This window comes from Balaenoptera physalus (assembly GCF_965194825.1).
Source record: "Balaenoptera physalus genome assembly, chromosome: 8".
Lineage (NCBI taxonomy): Eukaryota > Metazoa > Chordata > Mammalia > Artiodactyla > Balaenopteridae > Balaenoptera > Balaenoptera physalus.
The window spans coordinates 85,173,332-85,191,336 of record NC_138887.1 but is presented as its reverse complement, the minus strand read 5'-3'; the positions used below and the strand labels follow the sequence as shown (position 1 = coordinate 85,191,336).

General features: G+C 39.4%; 2 long non-coding RNA genes across 3 annotated transcripts in view; one reads left to right on the top strand and one right to left on the bottom strand.

Moving 5' to 3' along the window:
- The window catches only part of LOC309665753, a 180,469-nt gene extending 165,251 nt beyond the window's left edge, over window positions 1-15,218 (top strand). For both annotated transcript variants that reach the window (XR_014266659.1, XR_014266660.1), the window contains exon 2: window positions 14,059-15,218. This is a non-coding gene — a long non-coding RNA (uncharacterized lncRNA). The remainder of the gene's footprint in view (window positions 1-14,058) is intronic.
- LOC309665755 overlaps window positions 1-18,005 on the bottom strand; it is a 120,901-nt gene that overhangs the window by 10,318 nt on the left and 92,578 nt on the right. The gene's annotated exons all lie outside the window — the stretch shown is intronic.

Sequence of the window (18,005 nt, the reverse complement as noted above, 5' to 3'; positions counted from 1 at the left end):
GGATGAAGAGGAGTTATCCAGGTAAACAGTGAAAGAAAGCCTTTCAGGAGGCAGAAAAAGCAGTATGTGCAAATGTGCAGAGGTGTGAGAGTGATTCTGGTACAAGTTGAGGAGCACTGAGACATAAAGCGGAGGTCCATTAATGAAGGACCAGGCATACCGTGCTAGGAAATGTGGATTTCATTCCTGAAGGCTCCTCTCTTTTCTTTTCTCTTATACACAATCATATCTCTTGGCAGCACCATTGCAAAAAATCTCCTGACTGTTCTCTTGCTCTCCACTTTCTTGCCTTTTTTCTTTCCTTAGACTGTGGTCAGAGGTGGCGTCCCCTGTTACAGTGTTGGACATATAATCTCCTCCTAATCCTTCAATGGCCTGTGTTACTCACCAGATCACTCTCATTTCCTGCAACCTGTGCTTCTGCCAAACGCATCCTATGGATCAAGCTTGTGACAACCGTCTTCCCATCTGAGTTGTAAGCTCCTCAAGGCCAGAGTCTATGGCTCATACATCTTGGTACGATTAGAACATCATGCCCTGTGCTTTGCACATAGTGGGCTTTTATGTATCTATGGTGTTGAGGAAAGGGAGTGTCTTTTAGAGTCTTTCCCCACTTCTTCGTTTTCCAGGCTCTTTTATGCACGTGGACATAACCGCATTGCTGTAGTAAGCACTGCCTTTCTTGTCACTGCCAGCAAGCATTCCTTACAGCCCAGTGACTTGTAACGTGTTCTGCTGCTACAAATCAGCAACAGTTCCCAAAGCGGCATGGATGTGTACAGACCTTAACGTGCAATGTTTGTTTTTTTTTCCTGCAGAAAATGAAAGGCCTCTCTTTTCCCTGGGGTGAAACCAGGTTTAGAAAGCATCAGTGCAGGGCCCCATGCCAAACATTACAATTTCCAGGGCTCTACACTTTGTATCACTAACAGCTATGGTGAAAACGACTTTGAACTAGGAGCCAGTGCTGAGCCCCAGCCCTAACTGACTGTGGGCAGCATTTCTGAGCCTCAATTTCCTCACCTGTGGGGCTGGGGATTAGACCTAATTTCTAATATCCTTATAAACGTTATTCATGTGTAAGGATTTCCATGGCAGTGTATTCATCAGGTATCTTGGTTGCAAATAACACAAACTCATCCTGACTAATTTAAGTAGAAAAGATGTCATTGGAAAGGATATCGATATTGGATATCACTGAATGGATGGGATGAAAACAAGGCTTGGGAATTAGACAGTTAGCAACGTAGGACACCCTTTTGTCACACACAGGAGCAGGAATGATGGGTTTGGCAATTGGTGTCACTGCACACTTCCTGGCACTCTCGTCTCTGCCAGTCATCTCTGATTATTTCTGTGTCTTTGCATCGCTCCCTCCACATTCATAGCCCTGGATGTCAGTATCCAATTGGTTGAGCCCTGGTCACGTGCCTAACCTCAGCTATTGGCAATGGAGAGAAGGAATATCTGGACCATCCAGCTTGGGGTGTAGGCAGTGGATGAAGGCATTTCTTCTCACCAAGACTTGTACAGACACAAAAAGGTGGTTGAAACGGGTGGTACTGACGCACGCCACACCCATAACTATAATGATCTCAGTGATCCTCAAGATCCTGCTTTTATCATGTGTACCTTTATCACTTCAAATACCTGGTGGATATTTCTTCTAGAGAAGCCAGTTTTGCTAGGGTTTAGACCATTCTTTCAATTACCTTTTATTATACTGCATAATTTCTTTTTTCCTTATCAATGCAATTCTTTGGATTTTGGTAAGCTTAAATTTAAGAACAGTAGCTATAGCTCTGACCACTAAGATATTGTTCTGGGATGAGGAGAAGGGCTGAGTGCAGTAGATCATCAGTTCCAACTCATCCTTCATTTGTAGACACACAGCCAGATTTTTGGATCAGGAATTATCTCCTGCCACAAACAACACAGAACAGATCTTGTATATCAAAAACACAGGTGAAAGAAATATTTAGAAAAGATCATTTAAAGGGCATTCTATCTATCTGTGCTGCCAGGTAATCTAAGTACTTATCATTGGAATAAGTTAGGTCTCTAGATTACATACGAGACAACATCGCCTTAATCATTTGGCAGAACAGCTAATTGCCAGTAAGCTGAACTGTCCTACTGTCTTTTAGGTGGAACCTACTTCCATGGACATTGTCCATTTTGATGCTTCGAGTGTCCTGTGACAGAGCCCATGTGAGAAATAGCTTGCAGAAATTTAATCAGACAAAAACTTAGCTTCCCTTAAAAATTGGGACACTTCCCGCTCTCCTATGCGAGCTGTGTAAGCTAGCTATCTGAGAGCCACCATGAAGAAGAAAACATGCTACGTACCAAGTGTGCCCTCCACAGCAACTATCTTGGCTCTTGTAGTTGTCACTTTTATTTATCTTCTTTTGTTCCTGGTTGGTTGTTTTGTAAGCCTCCTCGATTTCTGTTTTTTTTTTGAAAAAAGAATAGAAGAGGGATGGGAAGTAGGGAGAGATGGTAAGATAGAGACTGGATGCCAGATAACCACCCAAATGAACAGAGGTAACCATGGTAGGGATGTGGCTGCATCCACCATAGCAGCAGGTCTGGCAACGGCTGCTGGATACCTTGTTGTCCCAAATCCTCTCCTACCAATGGCAGTCTGGTTTGTCTCAGCAGCTGTCTGCCCAGTGGCCTAAATATGGTTTAAAACAATGTCAACCACAGTAAAGACTTTTACGCCTCTCCCCTCACGTATTTATATGAACTGTTTTATCTCCTACATAAAAATAGCGTGTGGGACACGAGCTACTAGAGAGAACACAAGTAAACAATGAGACATCATCAGTAACGTCATCCCCCACTGTGGTTTATTGTTGATACTGTGAGTTTCTAACTATCCAAATTATAGTCAAGTATTTCATCACCTACTTAATCAAGCTGCAAAATAAGGAGTTAGACCACTTCAACTCCAGTGATTTGATTATGTGGTGAAGAGACTGGTGCATAAACATTAATCCTGGGAAATTAATTCATGAAAATTAGCTGGAGATACCCCTAGGGGCCTGTTTTGTATCTATTTCTGCATAAAATGTTGAACTAACTACTTACTGAAGGTGCCGGGGTTGGGGGGGACTGGAATGGTTATGCCTGATTCTGTAGTTATCTAGAGAGAATCCTGAAGAGGCCATGAAGTGACCTGAAAATGCATTCTGATTAAAGCTCAGTCTTGAACAGGAAAATTGCTTTGAAATGATTAAAGTTAAAATTGTTGATAATGAAGGAAAACACTTGTCCTAGAGTGAGGTCTTTAGAAGAGAGAATCTCATTTTGAATCTTTTGTAAAGCATGTGGCTTTCCTTTTCGATGGCAAAGTACTGGGTTGTATCAAGCTATCACATTGTCTCAATTTTGCAACTCAGTGGGGGGCAAGGAGGATTAGGAGAATGTTCTAGACAGAAATCTGGCAGGGGACGTCATTGGGTTAAGGTCTACCCTCAGGAGAGGGAAGTCTCCATCATCCCTGGGAGCCAACTTAGATGCAGCGGCTCAGTGGAACCTTCCCAAGGCCTGACCGCAGTCTCTGCTCCCAGGGCACTTGGCTCCTTCCTATGTCTGTCATATTGGATTGTATTTTGATGCTCTGTTTAAACATCTGTCTTTCCCGCCAGTTGGTGAGATCCTACACGGGGTCCCATCCCACCTAGGACTGAGCCCAAAACTCTGGTTACATTTATCCTCTTTGGTAAATATTCATCTTTGCAGATATTTAAAGATAGTAATACTATATCTAAAACTTGGAGGGCAAATGTGTTTCAGAAATCAGACTGTTTGTTTGGATGTTGGAAAGGTGGTATCAGTGTCTATACACAGCATCTAAACAATATCTATACCATGTAACATAACGTTCCCAGCAGAGTCTGGGGCAACTTCTGTAATCAAGCACGTTAATACTTCTGCAGCAAAAATTATGAATAGGCACACTGCAGGGGATAAATAAAGGGTATGATTTCCTAACAGTTTAGGTCACGTCTGGTTTTGCTACCAGAGAGTTACAAAACAATTGAAATTTTGGAGCTCTTTGGATTTTGGAATTGTAGATAAGGTATTGTGAGCCTGTATTATACATCTTTAGGAAGGAAGGCGTTCTCATCCAAGGGAAATATTCCCAGGTACAAGGACCCTTACTCCTGTCACTTCAGGGAGGAGAAAGAGAACAGCGCTGGGATTTTCTGGATGGTGACGTGTTCTCATAACTGGTGCTGCTACTAGGGTCCCTGTGGGAGGGGGCAATGGAAGTGGTTCATTCCCCACAAATAAAGCTTTCTCAGTGTGCCACCACTGCCTCTGTGCCTTTTACCTTACCTGCTGCTGCTTCCCCTCTAACTTATTTCTCCATTTTTCCTTCTCCCCTCCTTTATTCCTATATATTCTTTTGCTTACCAGCTTAGGTCTTAGGAGTGTTGATACTTTCCTTGTTTGTCTTCTGCATAATTCTTTAGCACATGACCCTCATGCCTCTCATCCACCTCTACAACCAAAGCTTTGCCATTACTAGTTTGTGTTTGCGTAGATGTCAGTCAGTGCTTGCTTAGACTGGAAGCAGTCTCCCTACATGTTCTTGTTTAGCGGACTATGTTTATCTGCTCAATGCTGTGTAGATATGCATCTTGGGAATGTGTGCTGGTTGACAGGCCACTACTATTCTCTTTCTGACCCTTGTCTACTGTATCAAACAATGTTAATGAAAACCTCAAATTTGTATATGTTAATCCATGTGTAAAAATACAGTAGGTGCTATCATTTCTATCCTTCAGACTTATAAAAAATATCCTTTTCATAATATTTTAAAACAGTGCCATTGCTTATTTTTCCATATGGTATGTTTTTGCCTGTCTTTATTTCTAATTCTTTTTGATTCACTTAGACCACGCGTCTGCTTTTGTCCATATTTTCAAGAGAGCTCACTTTTATGCTCTCTGATAAATTATTTTGCTCTCCTCAACCTCTCTTAGTCTTTCAGGTTGTTTTTAAGTACCTGCCTTTAGTGTTGTTGTTGTGTAACACTGACATGCCCAGAAAATGGTGACCGCAGAGGCAGGGCCAGGAAGGCAAATCTCTGCACTATCAGGGCATCCTTCTCTGTGGAGCAGAGTACCACCAGCACCCACAGTGGAAGCCGGTGTTGCTCTGTCTCTTCTCCGTGTGAGCCATGCCCTGTTCCATCCAGAGCTTGATGGCGTTGTGTTTTCCTCGGTGACTGACACCACGGTGCAGTGGGTGAGATGTTAGGCGTCTGTTCCTTGTGGCGGGCATTGTGATGATCTCTGCTGTCCTCCGTTTACTTGGGGTCCCTCCATGGGATTAGTAACTGGCGTAGTGCTCTGCTCCCTCGGGGTTGATCACCAGTGCACAGAACCTGCCCTGCGCTGGCCACTTGCAGCATCATATTGAATGCGCAGTACCAAAGCACGGGCCCTGAGTGAAGTCCCGTGTTTCTCTCTAGTGTCCTGCTCTCCAGGTACCACTCCCATCTCTGGTCTTATCAGTAGTGATCAAGACAACACCCTCTTTTGTGGTACTCCAGTCCGGAAAGAGTTTGTCAGTACAGCAGTGAGCAGTGTTCCCTGGCTGCCACGGAGAGCAGACTGACGTGGACGTTGTATTCAGGAAAAGTTTAATGTGTGGAAGGGGACAAGTAGCCAGAATTTTGGTCTCTTACTCAAAAAACCAATGGTACTCATCCCAGGAGACTGAAGACCAGTCATTATACATTTCTCTCCTCCCTAATATTGTTCATTTGCTTTGGAGGTAAATGGTGGTCCCCAGAGGCAATCCAAACCAATTTTCTTTACCTGTGTAATATATTTAAAAATTCTTAAGAGGCAGTAAATATAAAAATTTGAAATCTGTGTATTTCATGTATATGTTTTAAATTCCATACTGTAACTTTAAAAGAGACTGGACCAAAGAACTGTATCACAGTTTTTTGGTAGCACTAGTTTGTGGTCAATCCACGGTGGCACATCATCTGTAAAGCTCTTATGTCACTTAATATTGTTTTCCAGCAAACTGTGGTTGTTTCTCTTAAGATAAGTTAGGGAATTTCCTTGATGCCCAGATCAGAAAATATAGCATTTCCAGATTTTAGCTTTCCTCCTTAATGAACATTCACTCATTCAACAAATATTTGTTGCTGAAAAGTAGTTCCTAATCTTGGATGAAACACTGTCCTTTTCAGAAAACATTTTAATCACATAAACTTGGAAGTTTTATGCTTCATCTGATTTCTCATATTGGTCCTCTTCTGACCCTGGCTCTAGTTCTGAACACCTTTTTAAAAAGGAGTTTGCCCCCATTAACAGTCATCTTCTTTCTTCCTTACCTTCTTTTCTGTGTTTTCCCTCTGTCCTATCTCTAGACTCATGTGCTTATGTTTGTCCTTGCTCAGCAATGACCAGTACAAAGTAACTGGTTTTATTTTTATTATTTTATCACAGTACTCACAGACTGTCCTTGCAAGCTCTTCCTTCAACAGAGGGTGCCCTGAAGCCAAGAATCAGAAGAGTGTTCTGTAGACTGTAGCCCTGTGGAAATGGGTGGAGGGAACCAGAGTAACACACACCTGTGCCCCTGGCACCTGAAGCAAAGGCTGGGCCCATGAAGGCTGTGTCTGCCAGATGCCAAAATAACTTCTTAGTGGAGCCAATTCAATCAAAGACAGGCGGTTCACTGTAAATTTAGTCCATGTGGTTCCTTGGCATCATGTGGACAAAACAAACCAGTTGACTGATAGCACTGATCACTTTCCAGACAGTAATTTTGGTGTTTGCCAGAGAAGGGATTTCTAAAGAGGGAGCAGGAATATATAGGGGGTGTTTATAGTGATCGCCTGGATGCAAAAAAAAATTAGAACTTTGGATCTGAAAAATAAGAATTTGAGCTTTACTAACATTTGCTTTTATAGTGTTAATACTAATACATATGTATATGTAATTTTAATATACTTTTATATAATTATATATTATATAATTTTATATTTATATATTATATATACAATTTTAAATATATAAATACAAAGGTGAATTCTCAAGTATTTTTGCTAGTGGGTACACAATCAAAATAGTTTGGTGACAATTATTTTAGATCCTTGATTCCGCATCTTTGGGCAAAAGAGTTATTGTAAGAGGCTCATTAATACATGTAAATGGACCTATTTTCTCATTCAGTAGATACTAAAAATACAATGATCTGCTAAGGATTTATAATGTTTAATGTGTTTTTGGTGTTATGTTTTAAAATTTACTGTAAAAGTGAATTCCTCAAGCCTAAAAATACTGTGAATCCATTGGAGGAGACACATCTACACAGGGAACACAAATGAGCAAAGAGAGGGGAGCGCTGAGTCCCAATAAAATATTAGGTTGGTTGGTCAAAGTATTTAAGCTATTGAAAAAAATTGTATTCAATACATGCTTAAGCATCTTTCTCTCTCGCTCTTTAATAACAGATTTTTTTTTCCTTTTTTTCTCATCCTCTTCCTTTGTTCCCCTATTTGGTGTGAATATTGGGACATCTCAGGAACTGGCTTCCAGCGCAGTGTTCCTTTTTATTTATGTCTGTATTGGTTTACTAGGGCTGCCATAACAAAATACTACAGAGACTGCACAGCTTAAACAACAAATTTTCTCACAGTTCTGGAGCCTAGAAATCCAAGATCACTGTGTTGGTGAGTTTGGTTTCTTCCAAGGCCACTCTCATTGGCGTGCAAGTGACTGTCCTTTTGCTGTGCCCCTACATGGTCTTTCACCTGTCTACATGCAACCCTGTTACCTCTTTGTGTGCCTTAATCTCCTCTTCTTACAAGCATACCATCAGATTGGGTTAGGGCCTCCCCTAATGACCTCATTTTATCTTAGTCCCTTCTTTAAAGGCCCTATCATCTCCAAACACAGTCCCATTCTTAGGTACTAAGGGTTAGGGCTTCAGTATATGAATTTTGGGGGAACACAATTCTGCCCATGATGTGCATTTCCTTTTGATAAATCTACTTGTTTCAGGAAAGTATGTGGGACCTAGGAATATCAAGAAGTAGTATGATTAGGGTGACCGTATCTTGATTTGTCCAGGACAGTCTTGGACAAATTATTATCCTGACTTAATTTAAAAAGTGCCCCCATTGACTGTCAGAAGTGTTTCATTTGTATGATAAATTATATGGTGATCCTGATATAGATATTCGAAAGCCAGAGGGCATGTATTAAAGCGTCAGCTCAAAAAATGTATTGTTATACCTGAGTTTCCTCAACTATGAAGTAGAGACAATAATAGTACCTGCATCAGGGTTATTGTGAGAATTAAATGAGTCAGTATGTATAAGTAAGTCGTTTGGAACATCACCCTGAATACAGTGAACACTGTGTGTGACATTGAGTAAGCACAGAGGAAATATGTTTGTCAGAGGTGATTATATTTGTAGGTATGATGGTTAATTTTGTGTGTCAACTTGGCTGGGCCAAGGTGCCTAGATATTTGGTCAAACATCATTCAGCGAGAGTGGTTTTGGATGAGATTTACATTTAGATGGGTGGACTTTGAAAGCAGGTTGGATAAGTCACACTCACGTACTGGAGAGCTGTCAGTTGAAGGCCTGAAAAGAACAAAAGGCTGACATTCCCCCAACCAGGGAGGAATTTACCAGCAGATTGCCTTTGAACTTAAACTACAGCTCTTTCCTGAGTCTCTAGCCTACTGGCCCTCTGCATCAGATTTTGGACTCACCAAGTCTCCGTAATTGTGTGAGCTAATTCCTTAAAATAAATCTCTTCCTATATATACACACATCTTATTGGTTCTTTTTCTCTGGAAGACCATGCCTAACACATTATGTGTGGACACCAAAGCTGGACCTGAAGATAACTTTTAATTTATTTAAAGTTTAATATATTTTTGGATTTTTATGCCCTTTTAAATCCACTGTGTTCTTTGCATGTCTATGTACATACCAACCAAAAAAAAATAAAGATCCGTGACAAGATAGCTAAGGGAGTGACTAGGCACTCTCTATCTTAATCTCAGTCTTTAAAAAACAGTTATATTTTGCATTCCCATACCATGTTTTAAAATGATACATTATCCATCTGTGGGAATTTTCACCATTATTTATAATTATGAAGATGAATCATTTTTTTCAGGAAGTTAGAGTAGCATTTCTAATAAATGTTTGGAATAAAATTGTAATAGGTTTTGGTAAACTGAATGTTGATTTAAAAAAATTGAATCACTGTTAAAACTGAGCTCCGAAACTAGGAAATCAGGCAAAAATATTGGCAAGAGTTCAGCCAAGTTAAAAGATTGGCAGATCAACCTTATGAAAAAAGTTAAACAACTTGGAAAAGCAAATAAAGGCTTGAGGAACAACTGAGTAGCAGCTATCAAATCTAAAAAGGGTTATTGTGGAGGGGATGGAGACCAGCTGTTCTCTAGCTCAGCTGAGCCCAGACAAGGACAAAAATAGATTTTAAAAAAACGGCAGCATGATAGACCATTTAGATCTAGGCTTCTGCATTTAATATGGTTAGAATGGTTACTTAGGAGTTCCAAATATATTCAAGAGAGTTTTTAAAGTTGGTTAGGTTTACCTTTTCTTGGTGTGAAGCCAAGTGGAAAGTCCAGATCTAGATTTCTAGTGGGGTTAATCAGAATCACTTGGATGTGGGATAGGGCTTTTGTAAAAACCACAGGCTCCATCTTTATGAAGTGATAGGAAGTGGTTTCCAGGATATGCTGTTAAGAATAAAAGTACCATGCAAAAGGGAATATATACCTTCAGTATGAAAAAAAAGGGAAATAAGAATGTAATAGATAAAAACTGATAAAAATATGTATTTTTACATATATTTTCTTTTTTGGAAAAAAAAGGATAAACCAGAAACTAATTAACATAGCCTATTAGAGAGGTAAGATAGCAGATGGGAGTGGAACTTCTCTGTATTTTTTATTAGTTTATTAGTTTCCTATTGCTGCTGTAATAAATCACCACAAGTTTAGTGGCTTAAAACAACGTAAGTTTATTATTTTACAGTTCTGGAGGCCAAAAGCCCAAAATGGGCACTAGGCTAAAATTAAGGTATCAGCAGGGCTGCCTTTATTCTGGAAGTTCTAGGAGATAATTTGTTTCCTTGCCAGCTTTTGCCAGAGTCCACCTGCATTCCTTGGCTCATGGCCCTGTTCTGCATCCGTATCTTCAAATCTCTCTCTGAATCTGACCCTTCTGCCTAGCTGGTCTACATTTAAGACCCTTATGATTACATTTGTGTCCATGGGATCCTACAGGATAGTCTCCTTATCTTAAGACCAACTGATCAGCGACCTGAAATCCATCTGTAACCTTAATTCCCATTTTGCCCTGGAACATTACATATTCACACCTTCTGGGGATCAGGATATGCATCTTTGGAGTTTGTGTGGGGATATTATTCTGCACGCCATACCTTTTAAGAATAATTTTACTCTTAAACCATTTAAATATTTATTCAAAAGTTAAATTGAATCAAAAAGGATAACAAAAGCGAACTCTAAAATTGAATACAAATAGAAACAAATGGGCCTAACTATATATCAAATAGAAATATAACTGTATATTGGGAAGAAAAAAAGACTGAATTCAACTAAGTTTTGAATACAGGACTCTGCCAATACACCCTTAAAATGAGATCTATTTTAAGGACCAAAATAATTGCAAAGAAATCTTGATTTTTACTCACGAAATTTGTTGTTGGTAGTATTTATAGTATAGTGATCTCAAAACAATTTTTTGTGTATTTTAGGATAGTGTAAACGTGTTGGAGACAGAGGGCTCACTCTGGAAGAAGGGAGATAGAAATAGGGAATGCAGGAGGTAAGAGAGGATCCTGTGGTTTGGGGCTTTTTATGTTTATCCCCTGAAATGGCATAGAAGATTGACCACCCCAGGAGCAATGAGCACATCTAGTACCAGATCTTGATTTCTAAATAGCATTCCTTGACAAAAGAAACCAAGGCTCTTTAAAGAGATGTCTAATTTCAGAGGGAACAGGTATAAAGTACAAGGTAAGCCCACAACACCTAATGGTACCAAAAAGTTAGGAAGTGCTCAAAGATTCATGGAGACATACACAAAACTGAACAAAAGACTCCCACTGGCCCAATGTAGGACATCTGAATATCAAACAAACCAAATGATACTAAGATTTTGAATTTAAAAAGGAATCTTTTATGTTAAAATATAGACGTTTGGGGACTTCCCTGGTGGTTCAGAGGCTAAGACTCCGTGCTCCCAATGCAGGGGGCCTGGGTTTGATCCCTGTTCGGGGACTTAGATCACACAAGGTGCAACTAAAAGAAAGATCCCGTGTGCCGCAACTAAAAAAAAAAATATATATATATATATATATATGTGTGTGTGTGTGTATATATATATATATATATATAGGCATTTGAGGTTGGAGGGGACAATACTTTTTAAGAGAAGAATGGAAGCTAATAAATGTAAAAGAAATAATAAATTTAGAAAGCAGGATAATTGATTGATTATCCTGTTTCAGGCAGGATAATCAATAGATGTTAATTATTTTAGATGCTTTAGAAACCAGCTTCCTTCAGAGAGCAGTGAGATGATATGTTGTTGACATACAGGATATTTACATTTCAAAATATCATCCCCCTGATTGCTTATTACAAAAGGAAAATGATTGGTTTACAAGAGAAACCTGGTCAACATCACCTTAATCGAATGATCAAACTTCACATGACATGGGATGAACTGATATTTTGTGCCTCCTGATGTGATAAAATGGTAAGAATATAATATCAGCTATATGGTATTCTTGCCAAGAACACTTGACTCTAATCAGGAGGGGAAAAAAATCGGGCAATTACAGACGTAGAACCTCTAGATTAAGCCAAATGTAAACCGAAGCATCATAGTGACAATCATGATGCAATTTGTGATCCTCAGTTGAAAATTTAAAAAATAAAATAGCTCTGAAACACATTTGGACAATTGAAAACATTTGTATATGGGCTGTATATTAAGTAATATTGTATCAATATTAAATGTCTTGCATATAATTTATTGTGTTGATGTAGGAAAGTGTCTTAGGTGATACACGCTGAAGTATTTGGGGATAAATTCAGCATGATGACAACAACTTTCAAATGTTTCAGGAAAAAGTATATGTGTAGAAATACATATATACACATATGAGAGGGGAATGAATGCAGCAAAATGTAAATAACTGGTGATTTTGGTGAATAGAGCTATTTTTTATACAACATTTTCAAATTTTCTGTAGGTTTGATTTTTACAGTAACAAGTTGAAGAAAAATTCCATTATTGGGCCCATGGGCTTCTTGGTACCCTTTGGGCTTATTTTGTTTGTATTTCAAGTTGTTGTGAATGTTTTCTTTACTTTTTTTTTTAATGTTTCTGGTTATCTGTTTGGAAGTGTTTCCCTTGACATCCAGCTCTGAGTCTCTGGGCAGTGTGATTTTTCAAATGCATATAAATAGAACTTTAATGAAAGCAGTGTCATATGTTAATCACTGTGGAGCTCCAATTTATAGGAAAAACATTTGAAAATAAAATGGACACATAGTATCTGGTTTTTAGATGGCACTCAATATGAGTGTGTTTTGTAAGCTTCTACATACCATTAAAATATTACCTGATAGCACCAACAACAAAAGACACAGATTACCCTTCACAGGTCTGAGGGAGGGCCTGGAAATCTCTGAGTATAGGGCCTTGATCTGCATTTTAAATCGGTTTGCTACATTCTTTTGAGCATTGCAGTTCATGTCCCTAGGGAGCCCTGACATGTCTTTAAGGGCTCCCTCCCTCTCAGGACTCAGTCTTATATCCTCCAGGAAAAGTTCCCTTCCCTTGCCTCCTCTTCCATCCTGGTATGTCTTTTACCATCTGCAGTGATTTTCATATAAATTTTCCTCCACTTTTATGATAGGGTTACATCCTGATAAACCCACTGAAGGTTGAAAATATCTTAAGTAAAAAATGCATTTAATAAACTTAACTTACCAAACATCATGGCTTCGTTTAGCCTACCTTAAATGTGCTCAGAACATTTAACACTAGCCTACAGTTGGGCAAAATTATCTAACACAAAGCCTATTTTATAATAAAGTACTGAATATCTCATGTAAGGTATTGAATACTGTACTGAAAGTGAAAAACAAAATGGTTGTAAGTGTATCAATTGTTTACCCTTGTAATTGTGCAGCTCAAAGACACTGCCCAGCATCACAAGAAAGGATCAGTATCATACCGTATATTGGTAGCCTAGGAAAAGATCAAAATTGGAAGTATGGTTTCTACTGAGTGCGTCCTGCTTTCACACCATCATAAAGTCAAAAAGTCATAAGTCGAACCATCATCAGTAGAGGACCATATACTGGATTTTTTTCCCTTGGTTTCCCACTTCTCTTCGTGAGCAGTAGATCCGAATTGCTCAGTGTACTTTCGGTGGAGGCACCCTACCCAGTCTCACACCTAACTTCTGCTGCTCATCCAGTATGTGAGACAGTATTTTTTACAAAATATAGATATTTTTAAGGAATCTCTGATTTTCCACCAAAAAAAAAAAAAGTCTCTCTGAGATACTGGGAACGCTGGAGGAAATTCTGAGAATGTAAACCAGATTCATGCCTCCGGAGGTTAAGCAACCAGTCTACTGACGATAGAGGTTAAGGGTGCAGCCCCTGAAGTTGGACTGCTCAGCCTTGAAGCCAGCCTCTGTGGCTTGAGAGCTGTGTGACCTCTGGCTAGTGCTTTAACCTTCCTGAACATAGTTTTCTCTTATGCAAAAAGGGGATATCAGTACCTACCTCAAATGGTTGTATTAAAGGAATATATAAAGCACCTAGAAAAAAATGCCACTAAGGGTTTACTATCTTCATCATCATCATTATCTTTCCATGGAATATCAGACCTGGATCAAATTCTGTTTTCAAGATATTAATGATGATCCTATATAAAAGAACATCTTTCTCACTTTGTGTCTCTCATGAGTTCAGGTTTCCCTGGGACTCCTACATGGTCATGCTACTCACATCCTGTGGCCTCCAGAGCGCTGGCAGAAATTGGAATCTGTTCTTCCTCCAGAGCGCTTGCCCATTCAGAGTGAAGAGGACTGCCTGCGTGGATCTCCCTGAGCTGCTGCTATGGGGAGGCACCACCACCAACCCCAGGAAGAGGGATGGAGAAGAGGAACACCATAGGGGCAAAGCTTCCCCCAAGATGATGCAGTGCAAGAAACATTTCTATCAATCACATTAAGATGATCTGTATTAGTAGAGAAAGAGTTTTAAAATATTAAACAGTATTAAATGTCACCTGATTTTGTGTTAAATTGTAATACCGTTTAATGCCAAAAAAATGCAGACCTTTGGGAATATGAACATTTTATTCCCATATGTCTCAAAGGGGATAAATTTTGGATTTTTTTATGCATACATATTCTATTGATTGTTTGTTAGGTTTTGATTTTGGAGCTTGCTGCTGGAAGGATATGAAGACTAATATTTACTTCCATCACATAACATTACTCAGTTACTCTTAAGATGGAAGATGAAGAAACATTATACACATAGTGTTAGGAATTATAATTGACAGTATCTACAATGCAGTGACTGTCAGTTAGGAAGAACAGTAAACTATGATGTAAAAATAAAACACTGATTTGTTCAGGTACTGTTTTGGGTGTGTATTATTTGACCTGTAATAATCATCCATTAATAAGGAATACATTCTCTCTTTGGGAAGGAAGGAAGTAATGGGGAATCAGTTCTCTCAATATTTTCATATAGCCAAATCTTTCTTACTGGCCCTTTTTTAATCCAGAACTTCTTAGTGATCTCATGCCTGTTCCCATTGATGAGTAAACCTATTTGTCAATATTCGGTTACTGTTTGGTAAAATGTTCTGAGTGAAATGGAAAAATCACTCCAGATCAAACAAGTTTGATTTTTTTTCCCTCCCAATGATTTTTCAGTGCTCATGTCTATAATTCTGAAATCACTATTGAAAAGTAGAGTAATATTGGCATAATAGATTTTATAATTGTATAGCTAAGGAGATAAATTCCCTGCATGCAAGTCTATATGTATGAAGCTTTTCTTTTTTTCCTCCCATTGGTTGGAGGTTTGTGCTTATGGAAACTACATCTCTAGCTCAATCTCCTCTGTGTGCCTCGTCTCATTTTCTTTTGTTTCATCGGCAGATAAGATCCCAAACAAGGTTTAGCCATCTTGCAAATGTGGATGCAAACTCATTAGCTGGCAGGAACAGAAAGAGCAACAGCAAAAAACATATGCAAATTAAGAGTGTATGTTACTAATAATAATTCATTAGCATCATAATAGCTAGTTCAACACACATCAATGAGTACTTATATACTAAGGTTGGTCAAAATTATCATGTTTTTAAAAATATCTGCTTAATATCTCTCCGTGGATCTATATTATCCTTATGAGTTCTTCATTTCCATTTCCCTCTCTTCCCCAACTTGAACTTCACACTTTGGCCTTTAACTGCAGATTACCAAATTCTCATTGCTATTTCAAGGCTTGAAACTTTCTTACCCCTTGGTGAAGTGCATCCCCTGGGATTATATGTAAAATATTGCGTGCATAAGAGTATTAATCCTTTAGTTACTAGAACATAGGAAAGTTCGGGGACTATGGAAGACAGGATTGGGGGTGATAATGAGGGGGGACAGAGTAGAGAACAAATAAAGGGGTATCTGGATTAGCTGCTACTTACCCTGGTATGGAAGAATTTGGTATTTTAACAGTTCAGCAAATTGGCTATCAGCCTTATTACCTTATTGACTATTTGTGTCTTCCTATTCAAACTATTAATTCAAGATTGTAAATCTTCAGACAGGAGACAAATGCTCCTTCTATTTAATTTTGTATTCTCAAGCCATCTAGCGTATCACCAGCAGAGTTAATTCCTGATGCTTGTTGAACAACTCAGCTCATAAGCTACCTCCTCAAAGATGAAACTCCAGGCAGAGTTTCTGTGTTACCTAGTATGTACTTTCATGAGTGCATCAATCACTCTCACTATTAACCACGAAAGAGTTCTTAATTGTCAACACTCCCAGGGCCAGCAAGAGGCAACAGACCCAGGAGCCCACTCTTTCTGTGAAAAAGGCCTATTAGCTTATATTCATAGTTATGACCTGAGGGACAGGATTCTAATTAAACACACATATAAGGGCTGACTGTAATCCTTTCCAGAGACCTCAGAGGGCAGGCACTATCTTTGCACTCTCCCTCTGTCATGTTGCAGAGCCCCAGTATCTCCCAGAGAAGAGCCTTATACATGTCAGGTGCCCTGGTTTTTGTGACTGCCACCCATGGGACACCCTTTGGTCACTGGCTCTGGTGGCCAGCAGGACTGGCATTCATGTGTCCCATGGGACTATAATAATTGGAGAGTCACTTCTTGCCTGGCTACCACCCCCAGGGCACTGCACAGTCAGGAGACTGAAACCTGCACCCAGTCTTTCTGTGACAAAGGCCTATTTGCTTGACCTGGAACTTTATTCTGAGGGCAGGGATCTGGTTTAGCACACATCTAGGGGCCTACTGAGGTAAGAACAGCACAGACAGAGGTGGGTGGATGCCATATTTGTGCTCTCCCTCTGCCTCATTCCAGGTTACCAGCGTGTCCCAGAAGACAGCTTGTCTGGCACCCTGATTTTTGTAACTGCCACCCAGAAGACTCCTCTAGATTTCCTGGCTCTGGTGGCCAGTGAGATTTATGCTTGTGATCCCACAGGACTACATGTATTTACGTACTTTAAAAGCTGCTGCCTGAGGGCCTGGCTTCCAAACCACTTGAATCTAGGTGCTGACTGAGATCCTCCCCTCCACTGACAGGTCTTGGCACACCCTCAACTACAAGGAGCCACTAAAAATAAAACAGGCTGCATGAACAATCACAAAGGATTGACAGACAACCAAGAGCTAAGGCAGAGTAGAACAATAAGGTTCATCTCCTACACAAGGCCACTCCTTTAAGACTGAGAGAGATGGTTGTTTTATTTAGTGCGTAGAAACCAACACAGAGAGTCAAGGTAAATGAAGAAATAGGAATATATTCCAAATGAAAGAACAAGATAAAACCTCAGAAAGTCAATAATGAAACAGATAAGTGATTTACCTGAAAAAATTTCAAAATAGTGGTAATAAAGATGGTCACCAAACTTGGGAGAAGAATGAATGAACACAGTGAGAACTTCAAAAAAGAGAAAATATACAAAAGTGCCAAAGAGAAGTCACAGAGCTGAAGAATATAATAACTGAACTGAAAAATACACTAGAGGGATTCAACAGCAGACTAGATGAAACAAAAGAAAGGATCAATGGAATTGAAGACAGAGTGGTGGAACTCACACAATAGGAGCAGCAAAAAGAATAAAGAATGAAAAAAAGTAGAGATAGTTGAAGGGGCTTATGGGACAACATCAAGAAGACCAACATTTTCATTATAAGGGTCCCAGAAGGAGAAGAGAGGGGAGAAAACTCATTTGAATAATGCCTGAAAACTTTCCTAACCTGGGGAAGGAAACAGACATCCAGATCCAGAAAACCCAGAAAGTTCCAAAAAAGATGAACTCAAATAGACCCACACCAAGACACATTATAATTAAACTGTCAAAAGTTAAAGACAAGAAGAGAATCCAAGCAGCAAGAGACAAATAACTTGTTATGTTATGCACAAGGCAACCCCCATAAGATCATCAGCAGATTTTTCAGCAGAAACTTTGTAGGCTAGAAGGGAGTGACACAGTATACTCAAAATGCTGAAAGAAAAAAAAACAACAACTTCCAATCAAGAATACTCCACCTGGCAAAGTTGTTGAAGGAGAGGTAAAGAGTTTTCCAGACAAGCAAATGATAAAAGAGTTCATTGTCACTAAACCAGCCTTACAAGAAAAGTTAAGGAGACT